At 33.5% G+C, this 20412-nt stretch overlaps 1 protein-coding gene across 3 annotated transcripts in view; it reads left to right on the plus strand.

The window, feature by feature from the left end:
• The window catches only part of Kcnt2 (potassium sodium-activated channel subfamily T member 2), a 375357-nt gene that overhangs the window by 36748 nt on the left and 318197 nt on the right, over positions 1-20412 (plus strand). The window lies entirely within an intron of this gene.

The following is a 20412-nucleotide window of genomic DNA, read 5'->3' on the forward strand; positions in this document are numbered from 1 at the left end:
CATATTGTTCTGTCTCACCACAAGCCCAGAAATATTGAAGCCAGATGCCCATGGACTCAAGCCTATGAAACTATGATACAAAATAAATCTTTCCTCCTTTAAGTTGTTTTTCTCAAGTATAGTGTCACAGTAATGAAAAGTTGACTAACACAACTTTACTGGATTATTCCATTACACCAAATTTTGTATATTTAGCAGCTTTCCCCTTATTTTGGAAATGAAATTTTCTGTCCTTCTCTCTTTCTCTTTCTCTCACTCTTTCAAGAAAGTGTAATACTTGCTATGGGTTCTGCACCATTATAAGTGAATTCATACTCAATATATTTGGAAAAATAAACAGAAGACCATGTAGCATGCTATGATAAAGTTATGGGTATGGTGAGAGCAGAGTAAAAGACAGGACTGGGGGAGGATTTGAAGAGGATGAGATGTTCAAGTGTGTCACATTGGTCATTATGATAAGAAGATGAGGAAAATATAGCAAGCACAAATGTATAGAACTCTAAGGGAGCCAAGAAACTTAAGTAACTCACAAGCTAAGAACACAATGTGGATAAATGTCAGGAGTTAACATTGTGAATGTATGTAGGTTTTTGATCAAGAGAGCAGTCTATCTCTTTCAAGTTTCTGAACTTTTTAAGTCAATGTGATGGGTGAGAGAGAGTATTGAATGGTTGTAAGACATGAAGTGACCTAAGATTCCAAGAGAAGAGAGAGCATCTCTTGATCGGTTCAAGATTCAGAACCCCTGGGTTTTTAAAAATCTGAGATAAATATTTTAGACATTACTTTATGGATTAAAGAATGGTCTCATTCATGCAATTAATATTTGTTGTTTTTACCATGAAAGATGAGCTCAAGTAATTATTGCAGATACAGTGATGAAAGACACTGTCTCTAATCCTCCTAGGTGGGAATAACATGCACTTCAACAGCTCAACAGCTATAACAAATTATGGTAAATGGTTGCACATAAGGAATTAACCCAGATCAAAACAAGCTTATCCAATATTAAATTTATGAAAATTATAAAAATTGCCAAAAGCTAGTGCTTGATCTCTTAATTCTATAATACTGAAGCATGACATTCTCCCCTTGGGGCCTCACAAAGATGTCAAAGCTCTATAAAATAATGCATTTTGAAATACTGTGGTTTAGAAAATATTTTTCATGTTCCTAGATCAGAAGACACAACACAGTAGAGTCAGTTCACCGTAAATTGACCTCTAGGGTTAAGGCAATTTTTGTTAGTATTTTAGCAAGGTTTTTAGTAGATATTGACAACTCTATTCTAAAATTTATATTGATGGAAAATGGAAAAGTCTTTGGTATAGCCAAAACAATTTTGAATAAAAGCAATAATGTGGGAGAAATTAGTCTTCTCAATGTCTTTCTATTTAGCTATCGTATTTAAGACTGTGTGATCTTGGGAACCCATAACCCAATGGAATCAAATGAAGAAACCAAAAAGAGAACCATACAAAAATGTCCAATTAGTTTTTAAGAAAAGAGCAAAAGCAATTGAATGGAGGAAGTATAGCCCTTTTAAACCATTACTTAAGTGGACCACTGGATATCTATAGCTAAAACAATAGAACCTAAGTCTCACACGCAACACAAAACAACTCAGTCGATCATGGAGTTAAATATAAAATATAAAACAATAAATCTTGTAAAAAAACAGAAGAAAATTTTGAGGACTTAGAATATAGCTAATAGTACTCAGATCTGACATCAGATGCACAATCCCGACAAGAAAGAAAGAAAGAACAAATTATGCATTCTTAAAATTCAAAACTTTTGCTCTGGAAAAGATCCTATCATGAGGATGAAAAGACAAATTACAAACTGAGAGAAAAATTTCCAGACCACATTTTAACAGTGAAGTTGTATCTAGAATACATAAAGAACTTTCAAAACTCAACACTAAAAAGGAATCTGGGTAGAACTTCAGAAAGAGACATGCACAAACATTTCACCATAGAAGACACAAAGATAGCAAATGAGCACATAAAAAGACATTCAATATTATTAGCCATTAGAGAAATGCAAATGAGGTCCATGATAAGGTATTACTACTACCTATCAGAATGACTAAAGGCACAAAAAATAGTGATGTCTTTTAATTCTGGCAAAGATTCCAAGAAATCAGATCACTCATGCATTGCTGGTGGAAATACAGAATGGTACAACCATACTGGGAAAATTGTTTGACAGTCTCCTTTAAAAATGAAAATGGATTTACCATATAATGAGGAATTTCATTCTCAGAAATGAAACTAATTTTCATACAGAAACTTGTATACAGATGTTCACGAATGTTTTATTTATAATAGTCACCTGGTTAAATATATTATGGTACATCCATCCTAGGATACACTAGTAAGAAGTAAAAATAAATAAGTTATTAATATATTCTACAACTTGAATGATCATCAAGGCAATTATACTGAAGGAGAAAAACCCAATCTCAAAAGATTATATGTTACATGAGTAAATTTATTTAACATTCATGAAATAACAATTATAGGGATGGAGCACAGATTGGTAGTTGCCAGATGTTAGTCACATGGATGGTGATGATGTGGCTCTGAGAAGATAGCATGAGGGCATTTTGTAATGCTGCATTGAGTATCTTGATTGTGGTGATAGTTATATGAAGATGTATTTGATAAAGTTGCACAGAGCCATAGATAAACAGCACACCTGTAGTGAGTGCATTTATAACTGGTAAAATCTGAGGAGAGTCCTTGGATTGTACCAATTTCAATTTCTGATTTTGGTGTTGCATTATAGTATGCAAAATGTTCTGTGGGAAGACAGTTTTTATGGCTCCATCATTAAACAAGTTATTATAAATAAAGTTAGTAAATCTTATAAATATTTCTTCCAGTTTCCTGTAAAAACAGATGGGCTGCCACATTCAGATGTCACTTCCTTTCTCTTTCCTTTTTTTTCTTCTTTTATTCATTCATTATTTCATGTTTAAAACACTTTGAAGAATACTAGAAGAACATCTAGAAAAAAAAAGTTGATCCTGTAACAGAATCTTCAATCTAGCTTTGACTTCTACACCGTGTCTCATCAAAGTGCTTAAAGTCACTTTCTTCTAGTGTGATTAGAAATTGAGATTACCTATCACCAACATGAAAAAAAAATCAGAAATTAAAAAAACATGAAAACGTGGTAATTGTGTTTCTGTGACTTATTTTGCTTAACATTATGTCTTCTGTACATTTTCCTGCAAATGATTTTGTAGTGCTGGATACATAATCAAGTCAAAAGCACTATTTTTGCTAATTCTTGCTACAAAAAATGCAGTTGATTTTAGTTTTAAGGAAACTATGAAGTGAAGAAACATATAAATATCTTTATGAATTCTGTGCTATCATGGAATTTTAAATACAGTTTTCAAAAGTCTCTCTTTTTCATGTATTTTTCATTCTTAAAACTTAAAATTAGCCATACTTGTGTTTTTATTTATTTGTTTATTTTAGCAAAGCTAAGATTATTCTTTGAAGGTCAATGCAGTAGAATAAATCTCTGTTAAGGTAAGCAGATAATCTGACTTCCCATCAGGTATGATTTATTTTGATACCTGTTGTAGTCTTATAGAAATTCAAAACCAACGTCCAAGGTTTTTGAAATTCAGAAGAGAGAAGACCTTCTATGGTTAACACCACCTCAGATATATAGTTACGGGAGGTATTTTTCCTTCTGATTTACGTGTGTGCTTATATTTTCTCCTAGCACCCATTTAAAAATGAAACACAAGAGCCTCTTCCCATTATGGAATGGAACAAATGCTTAGGGTTTTCTGAGAAGTAGGAAAGAATTATCATCTACCAAAGAACAACTGAAAAGCATAGACTAGACATTTCCACTCATAAAACTTTGTAGCAGCTTCTTTGAGCGGCTCCCATGTGTTACTTCATTCCACAAAATGTGTTCCTTCCCTTATCTCGGTAAATTGTCTTTTGCTTTTCTACCAGGATTTTTTTTTGTTTGTTTTAAATGTATAATTATTAAAACATTACTTGTACCAATTAACAGAATTCACCGTGGCATTTCCATACATGCATACATTGTGCATTCCACCATCATGTCCATCCCACCATCTTGTTTGCTTCCTTTCCAATCCCTTATAGACCCTCTTTCCCATTCGAGTCAGTTTGGTTAGTTTCCACATTTGAAAAAAACATGAAAACGTGGTAATTGTGTTTTTGTGACTTATTTTGCTTAACATTATGTCCTCTGTCCATTTTCCTGCAAATGATTTTGTTCTTCTTTATGACTGAATGAATTCCATTGTGTTGATGTTTTCTTTAGTCATCTGTTGGCTGATTCCATGTCTTGGCTGCTGTAAACAGTGCCACAGGACTGCAATCAACACGCGATATAGGTGTCTCTTCTGTATGCATACTTCATTTCCTGGGGATATAAGCTCAGGAGTGGTACAGCTATAGCTGTTTTGTTTTTTTTTTTAAGAAACTGAACACTGTTTTCCATAGTGGGTGTATTAATTTACATTCCCACCAACAATGTTTTAGGGTTCCTTTTATGTCCACATTCTCACCTGCATTTATTATTTTTTGCTTTTTTGATAATAGCCCTTCTAATTAGGTTGAGACAGATTCTCATTATATTTTTGATTTGCATTTCCCTGATTGCTAAAGACATTACATGTTTCTTAAATTGACACATGCTAATTATGCAGAATGGTGGACTTCATTATGGCATATTTGTACATACATAAAATATAATTTGATCAGCTTTGCTCTCCAGTGTTTCCATGTTCGACCATATTCCCCTAATTCTCTTCCTCTACCCTAATAAGCATTTGTTTCATATATTTATTGGCCATCTGTATTTATCCTATTGAGAATTTGTCTGTTCACATCATTTATTCATTTTTTGATTTGATTATTTTTATTATTAAATTTTTTGTGTTATTTTGTTATTTTGAGGATTCATATTCTAGATATGAATCCTCTGTCATATGAATAGCTGGCAAAGATTTTCTCCCATTCTGGTAGCTTGTGTCTTCACTCTCTTGTTTTTTTTTTTTTTTTTTTTTTTTTTTTTGAGGGGGGATACACAGATATTTTTTAATTTGATGTAATCCCATTAGTCAGTTTTTGCTTTTGTTTCCTGAGTGATTGGATTCCAATCCAGGACATCATCACCTGTGTTAATTTCTTGGAGTGTTTCCCCTGTGTTTTACTCTAGTAATTTCAGAGTTTTAGGTATTAAGGTCTTTGATCCAGTTTGAATTAATTTTTGTACAAGTTGAGAAATAGCAGTCTAGTTTCAGTCTTTTACATGCAGATACCTATTTTTCCCAGCACCACCTTTTGAAGAGGCTACCCTTTTTCCAATAAATATGTTAAATAGTTTTTTTGAAAATCAGTTGGGTGTAGATACATGGATTTACTTCTGCATCCTCTATTTTGTTCCATTGATTTACATGTCTGCTTCTATACCAATATCTTCTGGCTTTGTGATATGTGTTGAAATGAGACATTTTTATGCTGTAGCTTTGCTCTTCTTACCCTAGATTGCTTTGGCATTTGGGGGTCTTTTGTGTTTCCATTTGAATTTTAGGATTGTTTTTACTAGTTCTGTGAACAAAGTTATTTTGAGTGGGATTGTGTTGAACCACAAGATTACTTTGGGTAGAATGGTCATTTTAACAGTAATAATTCTCCCATTTTATGACCATGGAAGATCTTTTCCAGAATTAATTGAAAGCTTTTATTTATTTATCAACATGTATATTGGTGTTCAATCAAATACCATAGCTTTTATTTTATTTTATTAGAGAGAGAGAGAGAGAGAGAGAGAGAGAGAGAGAGAGAGAATTTTAATATTTATTTTTTTCGTTTTTGGCAGACACAATATCTTTGTTTGTATGTGGTGCTGAGGATCCAACCCGGACCGCATGCATGCCAGGCGAGTGCGCTACCGCTTGAGCCACATCCCCAGCCCAAATACCATAGCTTTTAAATAATAGTATCTGTCCTCATCAGAGAGCATTTGCATTCCGTAATACTTATACTTTACAAATTTTCCCATCAAGAGTGTTGATGTTGAATGCTATTACTGACAATATGAAAAGTATATTATTTTTCTTGCTTTAACATACCTTTTTACATCTTCTCTCATTCTTTCATGACATTCTCTTACTCTTTTACTTTACTGAAGACCCAGGTGAGACACCTAAGATCCCTTTGTCTTTTGTTTTCTTCATCTGCTACCTTTTCTACATGCTGGGGAGAGATCCTCGTTCATTTGATCCAGTCATTATCATACCAACCTCTACTACCCACACTTAGACTACTCCGGATTTTGAGGATCCTTTGTCAGGCAGAGCTTTCTCTTCATTGGGAGAAAGCCCAAGTCCCTAGTGGATTTTTGTGTAATGGATTGAGAACTTGAACTTGCAGGGTTTGTTTTTGACTGGGAGGCTGAGTAAACTTTCAAAATATGTCACTACCTGTATGAGTAACCTCTACATAATTACAATAAATTATCTGAAGTTACTCACTCATAAAGAAAAAAGGTTTATTTTGCTGATGGTTTTGGAGGCTCAAAATTGAAGATTAGGTGGGATGGCCCCATTTGTTTGACTGCTGGTAAGCGTGGTAAATGGTAGCACACCTTGATGGCAGTATGTGTAGGAGCAAATGGTTGAACCTTGAACCAGAAAATTGAGAGAAAGAGCAAGAATGTTGGCCCATAATTCCCTTTGAGGTCATCCCCTATGACCTAAGGACCTCACCCTAGGCCCCATCTTCTAAATATTCCACTACCTCCCAGTAGTGCCACCACAGGGACCAGATTTAAACTCATGGACCTAATACTGCATGCTCCCCTTTTATTTTTTAGAATTTTTTTTCTTAGTTGTAGTCGGACACAATATCTTTATTTTATTTATTTATTTTAATGTACTGCTGAGGATCGAACCTAGTGCCTGCATGTGCTAGACAATCTCTCTACCACTGAGCCACAACCCCTGCGCCCCCTCCCTTTTCTTCTATAGTGAAGGTCATCTGTATCTATTGTGGAAAATGGTTTGCTGTCATTATCCAGCCTACTCATACAAGAGATTTAAAAGGACTTAGGGTATGGAAGCCAAGGGGTTAGTGGTGTCTGTTGGATCATTTCTTTCATGGTGTTACGTCGTTACCACTCAGGCCTTGCTTCTCACTTTTAATAACTCCATTAGGCAGGTTTTAACATCTGAGCAATCAAGGTCATATTTTTAACTTGGGTACACATTATCAATAATATATACTGTTTCCACTACTAAATTAATATAATTGTTATTTATGCTATATGGAGTCTCAAGAACACACATCACTTCTTCATAAATATACCTCATTCCAAGTTGAGCTGGACTTTTCCCAGGAAAAGGGATGTCTGCATGTCTAGAGCATTTATCAATTTACTGAGTCTCTTGAAACATGGGTCTTAGAAGCTCTGTGCCTTTCCTTGGATTTGCACTGTTTCAGTTGTAGTTTGCTAGGCATGAAGGCATGATTGAGCTATTGGTCAGAACTATCTTGTTTGTAAATGAGAATTCCACAATAAGATGCAGATAGCCAATGTGGTTAATTACAGAGAACCTGATCTCTTGAAGACTGTTATGACTTGCATTGAAAACTATCTTAACTCTAATCTTTCCAAAACCAAATTTCTACATACAGAGTCATACTTGATGTATTCCCACATTTCTTTCAGCATTTTCAGTCTGAGTGGAGTGCTACTATTATATTCTAGGATGTTCCCTGAGGATAGCCTTAGCACCTTACATTATTTCTGTTCCAAAATTAACATCTTGAGCAGGGAAAGCTTGGGAAATTCTTCTGTGCTGTCTAAGTTCTTCCACCACAAGGCAGAATATCATGTGGGGAGGGCATGGTAGAGGAAAGAGGCTCAAGACATCACTCTGAGAAGCAGACAGTTTCCACTCACCTCCTACAAAATACATACCCCAAAAGTATGTCCCCAGTGATCCACCACCTTTGGTCACACCCTACCTGGCTACAGTTACCATCCTGTTAATCCCTATTAGTGAATTAATTCACTGATTGGGTTAAAGTTCTCATAGCCCAGTCATTCACCCTTTATACTTTCTTGCATAGTTTCACACATGAGGTTTTGGGGACACCTCATATCTAAACCATAGCAATACCCATATTGACTATTTATATTTGGATTTATTCCTAGGCTTTTAATTCACTTTTTAAGTAAAAGTTTCTAGTGGCATAGAAAATACAAATCTCTTAATTTGTCCCCAATCTGGTCAATTTGGGTTAATGGGAACTCCAGCTGCCTAAGTTTGAATAGGGGCCTACTGTTCCTGGTCTGCTATTCTCTTCCCTCCCCATGGATAGCCAACACTATTTCTCTGTGATTATCCCTTTGAATTAACTTCATTAACAAAGACAAATTCAGGGGCATTTTAAGGTTCCTCTAAAAGTCTGAATGTCTTCAGCCTTGTTTTGCCATAAATAGGCTTAGCAGTAAATTGTTCCAAATGGTCCTGAAGAAATCTATAAAATTTAGTTGAAATATACAAAATGGAGATAAAAATGGAAAGTTTAGCTTTATTTCAATGTGTTGACCAAATATCAGATAAATTCATAGCCTTATTATAAGTCTAATAAAAGTACTTTTATTGAAAAATCAACACATCACTATCAAAATAATCTGAAAAATAAATCTTGAGAATTTAAGAGGTCATTTTGAAAAACAGAACACTTAACAAATATTAATGCATATTTTAGATAGACTATATGTTCTAAAGTATCCAAATAGAGACATATAAAGGAAACAGTATACAATTCTGAAATGACAGAGTTGATGTAAAATTTAATCTCATAAGAAGTAATCAATTAACTTGCAGAGAAATAAGTTTATAAATATAACTGACTATCAAGTCAATCACCTCACACATTTTTCAATAGAATAAAAAGCTATCTATCAAATAAAAGACATAGAAAAAGTAGGAGAAAATATAAATTAATCTTTAGGATATCAACAACTTTTCAGGAATAAAATTGAAATAACAGTCACTTACTACCTCTTTAACTCACACATCCTTTATCTTGGAAAACTATTTCTTTAAAAGGATAGAAGATTACCATAAAAGAAAAATATATTAATAGATTTGGCTATGCAGACTAAAAGTCCTTTAAACCCAGACCTGTGAGCTTTATCTCTTTTCCTAGTATGATGTTTTCTAGAATGAATTCAACTAACACTTAAATATTTGCTTCAGTTATATTAGAACCTGCAGTGGGAAAGGAAAAAAAAGTATATTATGTAAAGTAAAGAAAGCACTTTAATTTGTGGAAAATACATATGGAGATTAGTACTCAATATTGAGAGAGAACATTGAAGGGATATTTAACCCAGTTGAAAAGGAGTAAGTTTCAGGAAATTTTGTTGTGTTTATTTCTGCTAGAAGCGATGCCTTGTGGGTTCTAATTTTAGACCTGGTAAAAATTGTGAAGAAAACCACAACCACATAAATTAAGACCTACAGCTAAGGGCACAGAGGTATCATAAATGGAATCAAAGTTGTGGATGAAGGAAGGCTTTGGTACTGAGGGATGCTTAGGAATGTAATTGCCTTCCAGCAGTTTATTGCAGTCCCTTAATGTTCTCTTCCTATGCAAACTCTTTTGGAATGTTCTCCACTCTCCTCAATAGTTCTTTACTACTTTCACCTTCCTTAAAATAGGATAGAATAGGACAGAGGCCATCACTCAGGGGAGCTCCCTCAAGTTTATATAACTGTTTCTAATTGAACACATTTCTACTAATTACTCTAGACACTAGGGAGAGGTATTTGTGTGTGCATGTGTGTGTGTGTTTGAAGTTTTTTTAAACACTTTTATCAGTGCATTATAATTATATAGAATAGCGGAGTTCATTTTGACATAGCTGTACCTGCCTGGAACATAATTTATTCCATTTTAGTACTGACTTCTTCCTCTTTCCTTCCATCCTTTTTCCAGCCCTTTCCCCCTTCTTCTATTCAACTGTCTTCTTTCTATGTACTTGTTTATTTATTTTTTGGTGCCAGGGATTGAACCTAGGGTGAATAACCACTGAGCCACATTCCCAACCCTTTTTATATTTTATTTAGAGATGGTTTCCTTAATTTGCTGAGGCTGGCTTTGAACCTGTGATCCTCCTTCCTTAGCTTCCTAAGCCCTGGGATTACAGATGTGAGCCACAATGCCCAGAGTGTTTGTTTACTTTAAAATCTGTGTTTTATAATTTTTAATCTGTGTTTTATAATCAACACATCACTGAAGATGGAGTTCTATGTAGTATATTCATATAAGCATATAATTCATATAAATTCATTCCTCATTTCCTCCCTTTTCCTATCCTTTCACCCTCCCACTCAATGTCTTTTCTCTCCTCCATGGAGGAAGAGGCATTTTTTCCGGGAAGCAAACCCCATACCTTCTCTGGATCCCATCTCCTTGCACTTCGTGATGAATCCCAAACATCAATCATCAGCCATGTTGGTAAAAATCATAGAGAAACTTTGGAAGTTCCCAGAGTTATGTCAGCAACAATATTTGAGATTCAATCTTTTCACATAGGACATAAACATTAGGTTAAATTTAGGGAAGAAGACATTCAAGTTTTGCCCTTGATGGATAAAGAGATTTACAAGTGGTTATACTGTCAACAAGATAGTCCAGGTAGAGGGAAGAAGTTCAAGACATGGTGCATCATATAGTACAGTTCAATTAAAAACTTAACTTTCAAGAAGAGGAGTGAGAAGCATGACTACAAGACAGAGTGAACCATCTTAAGATGCACCTTTTCTAAACTGAGGAATTAAATATTCAATTTTATAATTAATATGCAGCCACCGAAATTTTTAAGTAATGAGAATGCAGATTCATGACTTTTCAGTTAAATGATTTCTGAACCTTGTATTATGTATTATTTGTTTATGAATTTCAATTCAGATTTTAGTTTATGGATCATATGCATACCTACTTTTCAATTGATTTTGCAAAACATTGCATCAGACATTTACAGAATATAATCAAAGATCTAGCAATATTTTTATCTTGCTTTAAAAATATCTGCAGTAGAACAAAGTGTTAAATCTCATCGTCTATTTATGTACATCCTATATTTTTCTCACAGGAGGTACCCATGTTAGGTTGACATCTTTATGAAGCATTCATTTACCACATTTAGCTATGGTAGTGATATATAATTTCCTTCTTATCTCTATGGAAATGTCCTTTAGATAGCTTTTTTTTTTTTTGCCAGTTCACACTATCATGGTGAAACTATAATAACAGTTTATTCATTGTGAAACTACAGGTAAATATCCATTTAGATTTTATAACATTTCCTTTCCCCCCCATTCTTACTCCTACCACCTTAGTTTGCCTTTTTATTTCTTCACATATGGCTCATTGAAATAGCCTCGTAAGACACTGGTTTCCTGCTCCAACCCTTTGATTAATCTTGCACATAGGTGACATACTCCTATTCATAAAATGCTTTAATTATGCTGTTTCTCATTAAAATGCTTTATTGTGATTCTCCTGTCTGCTGTTTGATACAAAGGACAAGACTCAACTCTGCAATTTAGTTTTCAAAGACCACCAATTCCAATATCAGCCTACCTGTGAGTCACTTAAGTTGCTCTATTCATATAAATATGTTTTTTGCTCCTTTCTTTTTATGAGCATATTCCCTACTTGGAAGGTCATTTTTGCATTGTTTGAACTGGGTGAAATTTGCCCTAGAAGTAGCAATCTCCTGGTCCTTGACAACTGAAGATCTTTAGTCATCTCCTAACCCAAACTATCCTTTGACTTCACTGCCTATTTCTTTATAAAAGATAATTGATTTTTTTGATTGACGAATAAAAAGTATTTATATTCATTTTGTACAAAATGGTGTTTTGAAATATGTACATGTTGTGTATTTTATAAATTGTGTGAATTAACAAATGCCTACATATTAAATGCCATTTTTTGTGATGAGAACACTTCCAATCTACTCTCTTTATAATCAAGGATACAGTTGTTGTTATTAACTATAGTTACCATATTGTAGGATAGATCTCTTGAATATGCTTCTCCTATTGAACTGAATTTTGGTTTCTGTTGACCTATATCTGTCAAACTTCCCTCATTTCCATACACTGGTAACCACAGCATTCTACTCTCTGCCTCTTTGAGTTCAACTTTAGATTCTACTACAAGTGAGATCAGGTGGTGTTTGTCTTTCTTTTGAATTCTTTAACCTAACATGATATCTTTCAGATTCATCCATGTTGTCACAAATTAGATATTCTGTATTTTAAGGGAGTACAGTAGTCCATTGTGTATATATGTCACATCTCTTTATTCATTCATGCACTGAGGGAAATTTAGATTGAGTTGTTGTAGTAATACTGAAATCAACATGGGAATGCAATCATCATACTGATTTTAATTCTTTTGCATATGTACCCTGTAGTGGAATTGCTGGATCATATAGCAGTTCTATTTTGAGATTTTTGAGGAATTTACATGCTTTTTTCACAATGGCAGTATCAATTTGTATTCCCATCAATAGTGTGCAAGGGTTCTATTTTCTCCACATCCTCAATGAGTCTTGTTATCTTTTGTATTTTTTTAAAAATAATAATCATTCTAGTGGGTGAGAGGTGATATCTCATTTGGTTTTCAAAATAAACAATAAAAGGTTGGAAACACGGATGCGGCTCAATGGTAAAAGTGCCCCTCACTTAAATCTCCCATTGGGGATTTAAGTGAGGAGCACTTTGAGGGGAATTTTTACCATCCCTAGATTTATATATATATATATATATATATATATATATATATATATCTCCCATTGCTTTATTTATATGTCTTATTTTGAGAAATGTATACATAGTAGGTGTTTTGCCCATTTTAAAATCAGGTTATTTTCTTGCTATTGAGTTCGAGTATGTGTGTGTGTGTGTGTGTGTGTGTGTGTGTGTGTGTGTGTGTGTGTTTTCTTTGTATATTTTGAATATTAAGACTTTTCAGATAAGTGGTTTGCAAATGTTTTCCCTCGTTCTATAATTGTCTCTGCACTTTAACTCTGTTAAGTGCTTTCTTGATGGTATAGAAGCTTTTTAGTTTGATGTAATTTCATTTGTCTATTTTTGCTTTTGTTGCCTGGGTTTTGGGGTCATAACCCCCCAAATCATCACCCTGACCAATGTCATGGAGTTTTTCCTCAATGTTTCTTTGCAGCAGTTTTACAGTTTTAGATATTTCATTTATGTCTTTAATCTGTTTTAAATTGATTTTCTATATATGAGATAAGGATCCCATTTACTTTTGCAAGTGACTATCCAGTTATTCCAACATTTATTGAAGAAACTACCCTTCTCTCCATTGTATGTCCCTGTTTCCTTTGTTGAAAATCAGTTAACTGTTAATGCATGGATTTACTCTGGGCTCTTTGTTCTGGTCCAATGGGCTATACATCTGTCTTTATGCCAGTTCCATGATGCCTTGATTGCTGTAGCTTTATAGTTTATTTTGAAGTCAATTAATGTCATGTCCTTAGCTTTGATCTTTTTACTTAAGAGTGCTTTGACTGTTGGTTGTCTGTTGTGGTGCCATACAAATTTCAGATTTTTTTTTCTGAATAAAACATCTTTGGCACTCTCAGGGACTGAATTTACAGATTTCTTTTTGTAGTATGGTCATTTGACCAATTTTAATTCTTTCAATACATGAACACACAATATCTTTTCATCTAAATCTGTCCTCTTTATTTCATTCATGTTTTATAACTCAGGGTGTACATGTCTTTCATCTGTTTGAAAAATTTATTTCTATGTTGTTTTTGTAGCTATTGTAAATGAGGTTTTCATAAATTTTCTGTTCAGAGTGTTTATTATTAGTGTAGAGAAACTACTGATTTTTATATGCTGATTTTATATCCTCCAAATTCACTGAATTGTTTTATTGGTTTAATTTTTGCAGGGGTGGGTGGAGGAGTCTTTAGGATTTTCTGTATATATGATCATGTCATCTGCAAACGCATCTTTTTACCTCTGACTTTCCAATTTGGAAACACACATCCTCATAACTCCTTGTATGTTAAAGAAATGTGTATTTCATGTGTTATATATTAAATGTTCAGTTTTTAACTTGAGCTAATAAGCTTATGGAAGATATCTTCCATAACTCTTATCAAATATGAACATGACCATATTTTCTTATTGTCTAAAATGGGAGTGAGACTGGAAGGTTTTCAGTTGATGTTAACTGTGGGTTTGTAACATAAAACTGTGTTGAGGTTCATTGCTTTTATACTTCATTTTTTGAGTGTTTGCTTATCAAAGGATGATGAATTTTTTCAGATGTTTTTCTGCATGCATTGTGATGATCATATGATTTTTTTTCTCTTCAGTTCTTTTAATGTGTATCACATTCATTGACTGGCATATTTAGAACTATCCTTGTATCACAGGAACATATTTCCTTTGATCCTGACAGAGAATGGTATTTCTAATGTGCTACTGCATTTGGACTCCTAGTATTTTGTTGAGGACCTATGTACTTAAGGTATATTTGTGTGTAATTTTCTTTTCTTGCAGTGTACTAGAGTTTTTGTGTAGCCTTCTTCAGTGAGTTTGGAAGTATTTCCTTTTCTTCTATTTTTAGGAAGAGCATGAGAAAGATTTTTTTAAGCCTTAAAAAAATTGTGGATACAATGAAAAAGACAATGTCTATTCCCTTGAAGTGATTGCATTTTTGAATAGCAGCCTACATTGATGAATTTTTTTTTTTGGTAGTGGTGCTTGAACTCAGGGGCACTCAACCACTGAGCCACATCCCCAGCCCAATTTTGTGTGTGTATATATCTATCTATAATATATGTATCTATATAAAATATATCAAACTATATGTTTATTAAAGACAGAGTCTCACTGTGTTACTTAGCTCTTTGCCATTGCTGAGGCTGGCTTTGAACTCGTGATCCTTCTGTCTCAGCCTCCAGAGCTGCTGGGATTATAGGCGTGTGCCATTCACCCAGCCTACATAGATGATTTAAAGAATATAGGAACCTTTTTTCCACATCCTGTGATAATTATATTAAGACAGTCATGATATTTTTTCATTACCAGTGATTGGAGAAGAAATGGTAAGGGCATTTGAAATAAAACTGTTTTCCCTATGAGAGAATAGCAACAATAAAGTTCTTCCTCATTCCTTTTTGTGATTCTAACAATTTGCTTTTCTTGATGCGATTGGGAGGACTGGAGAATAGGATCTGCGCTATGGTTCCTAGATTATTGGCAGTTTGGGGTGAAAGACCTAAGACTAATGGCATAGAAAAATCATAATTTGGAGCCCAAGTCCTAAATATAAAAATGCTGAAATACTGGGACATTGTCTAAGCAACACTCTCTACTGCTTTATATAATTCTCTTTGTACACAGTAAGTAGGCAGCTCAAATGAAGTTGAAGCAGAGATTCTGCATTTGATATACATGGTGGAATCTAGTTAAATTGAAAAGACATCTATCTGGTTGGAAAGAAACTATTTTGTTTAATATTTATTTTTTAGTTATAGTTGGACACAATACCTTTATTTTATTTATTTATCTTTATGTGGTGCCGAGGATGGAACCCAGTGCTAGATGAGCACTCTACCCCTGAGCCACAACCCCAGTCCAAGAAGATACTTTTTAATTGGGTACTCAGTTTTGTGTGTTTTGAGGTATCAAACTAAAATAGAGCTGTTTTGGGGGCAATTTATAATTGAGAGAGAGGAATTGGAATTAGAACGCTATTTCAGTAACCAAAGTAAAATACAAAATAAATGATCTAATGACCACTTTATCATTTTTAGTTTCTTTTTCCCAGTCATTTCAAATCCATTCTGGGAATTTCCCAAACCAGCACACAGTCTTCTCTAATACCTGCTCCTTCTATGTCTGTTTTCTTGGGACTTTATCTACTCTGTTATCCAGTAACTCAGTAGTTATCATAATGTCTGTCCTCCTGTTATAGCTCATCCCCAGATCCTCCTGACCCTACCACACCAGCCTTATTCTAAGCACCTGTTATTTCTCACCTGAACTCTTCATTAGTTAGGAAAAACAACTATTCCATTTGTAGAATCCATTTTCTTTTTTCCAGTCAGAGGGATCATTTTTCCTTTAGAACCCAACATTTATTTTTTGTTTTTAATAGACAAATAATAATTGTTCATATTTATGGGGTAAAATGTGGTATTTTGTTGTGGTTTAACATCAAAGTAATGAAGAACCTCACATACTTATTCTTTGTGAGAATATTTAAAATCAACCTTTTTGCTCATTTTGAAATATACAATCTATTTTTAGATTACTAAAAGGAAATATTACTGTAGTACATAAAACTAAGCCTGTCTCCCCTCCTTTACATCATTGGGTAAATACAATGAAAAGCAAAATCATCCAACCTGGAAACTCTTCACAAAGGTAGTAGAAAAAGAAAGCATTTACTTATAAATAAGTATTAAGTGAGAATGTGATACTCATCACAGGAAGGTCCATTCAGAGACTAGAGAAAAGATAGAACTATCATATTATTAGTGAGGCAGTATGATCATTTAAATCATTGCTTTCAAATTGATAATAATCAGTCTAAAGTAAGACTAATTGGACTTGGTAGCATTATTTACCACAAGTAGTTCACCTTAACTTTACCTTTTAATTATGGTGACCATGTATGTTAACTACAAAGTGGCCTTTATCCAGAGGGAATCCAAACTTCTTATATCTGTAGTAAGGGAAGAAGTTCTGTCACCTGGAACAGGTACTCACTGAGAGAGAGGGCCACTATCTCCTTTGATGTTTTTATTTCAAAACCATAGTTTCTGGTTCTTGGGAAAGATTCCTGTGTTGCAAAGCTGACAAAAGGAAAAAACCAAAAAACAAACAAACAAACAAAAAAAAAACAAATAAACTTTCCAGCTTTCACAGGAATTTACATTTCAATTGCTAATCTTCTAAAGTAAATATAAATAAAAAATGGGCAGAGAAATCATTTCCCTTATTTTCAACATGGAGAACTAAGCTGCTTATTTTTAATTTTTAGCTTTTGGTGTTAACACCAAAAACATTTTAATATTTTTCTGTCTTGCTAGGATAAAACTCAGGGAAATTTAGGGGGCCTGTATGGTGGCAGGGTCCCCTGGCCTCTCTGGCTATCTTGTTCCATGCTCCCTTCTCAAACATTTTCAGCTACATTGTTCTTATTTTATCAGAATTCATACCACATTGCTTTAGCATAACAAAAACACTTTTCTGCTTCACCACCCCTTCACCTAATTTAGAATTCCTTATCTTTTTCATTTCAGCTTCAACATTCCTTTCATTAACAGCTGCCTGTTGCAGGAGATTTTTAGCTCCAAAAACACAAGGGCTGTATCAGTTTTTGTTCACCATTGCTTTATGCTGGGTTCAAAGTATTTCTTTTTGACAAATAGAAAGTACTTTACTAATCTTTTGTGATGAATGGATAAGAAAGAATAATATGAAAATTAAGTTATTAAAAATACTAGATAATGTGATTCATATTAAAAATCTGGATGGACAGAAACTTCCTAGGATTAAGGGATTGTTAAAAATAAGACTGTAGAACTAGTGTTTTTAACAACGAGAATGACAAATTTGATATAACATGCCTCACGTTTACACAGGCATACTCAAACATATACAGGGAAACATACACCTGTGGTTTAGTTGTTGTATTGTGAAACATTGTCAGAGTTTATTTTATAAATAATTAACTAGAAGATTCAGATAAGATGAGATTGAGATAACTTCTAACCATAGAAAAAATGTCACCTGTAAAATAAGCAATGCACATTAAAATGAGATGCCATATTTAATAGTTCTTACACTTTTTAATATGGATGGGGACAGAGTAAAACAGAAACTTTCTTACATTGCAAACAGGAATATAAATTTGTATAACTGTTTGTAAAATGATTTTTCAGTATTTTTCAAGAACTTTGAAATATTTGTATTCTTTGATCAAGTAAATCAGCTTTTAAAAAGAAACAATGTTATTGTATTTTTTATACCTTTATTTTATTTGTTTATATTTATGTGGTGCTGAGGATCAAACCCAGTGCCTCACAGCTACAGCCCCAGCCCCAGTAAATCAACTTTTGACAGTTTACCTAAAGATTGTATTCTGAAACTCAGAGTTGTGTTTCCTATTTATAATTCACTTATGATAATATAAAACTGGAAATAATCTTAATATTCAAAATTGGAAGAATGGCTTATTAGTTTATGGAATTTATATATTAATGTGGTAAATTCCTGTGTTTGAAATAACATGGGGAATTTGTTTTTCTGTGTTATTTTTTATGATTCCCAGATAATGCACAAACATTGTAAATTAATAACAGAACCAATATTCTATTTACTGAGACCTGTATCAAAAGCAAAAACATTATAGATGAAAGACTTGTTGAAAACATACCTTATATCCAAGTCTTCTTCAAAATCACCTAATTAGGTGAGATCAATTTAAGGAAAATATTCAGTGATTTTTTTTTTCAGGCAAAACAGTAAAATCAAAGTAACTGCTAGTTTAATTCAGCATGTAGTTTTTTTTTTTTTTTTTCCCCTTAGCTAACAGCTTGTTTATTTTTGGTTCTTTTCCTGGAAAACTATTGACCAGGTTTCCAAAGACATTAGAGATTCTGGTAAGTGACATGTTACTTGGCTTATTGCATTGGTTGTGAAAATATTATCCCTCGCATTTTCCTAAGAATGCTTTAGGCCGGAAAAAAAAAAAAAAAAAAAAAAAACCTCAAAAAGCCAGCAAAAACTAAGCAGAATAAAAACAAAGTGTCCAGACACATGCACCCTTTACCTCAGGCCTGATTTTCAAAGTGATGTAAAATTGTATCAGATATGGCATTTTTACTTTATGATGTTTAAACATTGATAATAAGGATTTTTTAACTTGGCTGTTTGATTCTGTTTGGCATCAATTACTCGAATATCCACATTTTCATATGATTTGTGAAAATTACATGTACATTTTCTTCAGCAGTGCTTACAATGTGGAGCTGATTTCTTTGATTTCACTACATGATGTCATTTTTCTCATTAGGGATAAAAATCAATTCCTCATTCAATTATAATGTTAGCTTGCTATTTAAGAGAAGTTTATAGAAAGTGTAAGACATCACCCACCTTGCCAGGATGCTAATTTGTCACATTTTGGTGACAAAAAATGAGATAAAATATTGCAGATCATTCCCTGGCAGCATATGCATCACTGTTTGCCACATAAGAATAATTAGATCTTATTGTTTTTTTTCTTAATAATTTTGAAAGAAATTATTTGTTAAAGAAGTTTATTTCATTGATAGCAAAAGAGGCATCTTGTGATAGTGAATATATTTTCATTTAAAAGAATGTAGATAACGGAATAGCAGATTTGTTGACATTCTTTAAGTAAATTACCTGATCTGATTTACCAGTAATGCTTCATACATATCAGACTTGTTTTTCACATCCCTTTCTAATCTTATACTTTTCTTTTTTGAATCATTTTCATGAAATTAGGTGGGCACGTGTAAGGAAAATACAATTACTCTGCTATTAATGAATAAATCTGTGCCTACTGAGCCAGATAGTCATTTTTCTTTTCAATTTTCCTTTTTTCTACAGAGATCATGTTTAGTCCTAAAGTTTGAATGAGAAGAATATCCACAGGGGCCATGAAAATTTACACCTTTACTATTAATTAAGTCCAAGCTGCATTGTTTACCACTGTGGTTACTTTCCTTCAGAAATGGAGTAAGATGTTATTTGCTATGTTTTCAAAATAAACCCACTTTCAAGATTATTACAAAATTTCAAATACTAATAGAATTCTTGGAAAAATGAGATGTTATGCCATTTCTATGTGTTTGTTAAATAGTAATGTTTTAGTTTTATTAACGATATGGAGACTCCTGGAAGGAAAACATCATTTTATGATACAATTATCAGCTGTTCCTCTTTTAAGAAAACAAGTTTCATGCAGGATGAATACGTCTATCTAGAGAATTGGAAAGTGTTATTTAGAAGTAGAGTGTGGGTACAGGCTTATAATCTTAGTCACTTGGGAGGTGGAGGCAGGAAGATTGCAAGTTCAAGGCCAGTCTGGGTAATTTAGTGAGACTTGATCTCAAAATAAAAATAAAAAGGCTGAGATATAGCTCAGTGCTAGAGAGCTTGCCTAATATGTGTGAGGTCTGAGTTCAATCCCAGTAAGGCAAAAACCAAAAAACCAAACCAAACCAAACCAAAACCAAAACAAAAACAAAAAATCACAAAGAAAGAAAATCCCGGAAGAATTA

Source organism: Urocitellus parryii, chromosome 9 (genome assembly GCF_045843805.1).
Source record: "Urocitellus parryii isolate mUroPar1 chromosome 9, mUroPar1.hap1, whole genome shotgun sequence".
Classification (NCBI taxonomy): Eukaryota; Metazoa; Chordata; class Mammalia; order Rodentia; family Sciuridae; genus Urocitellus; species Urocitellus parryii.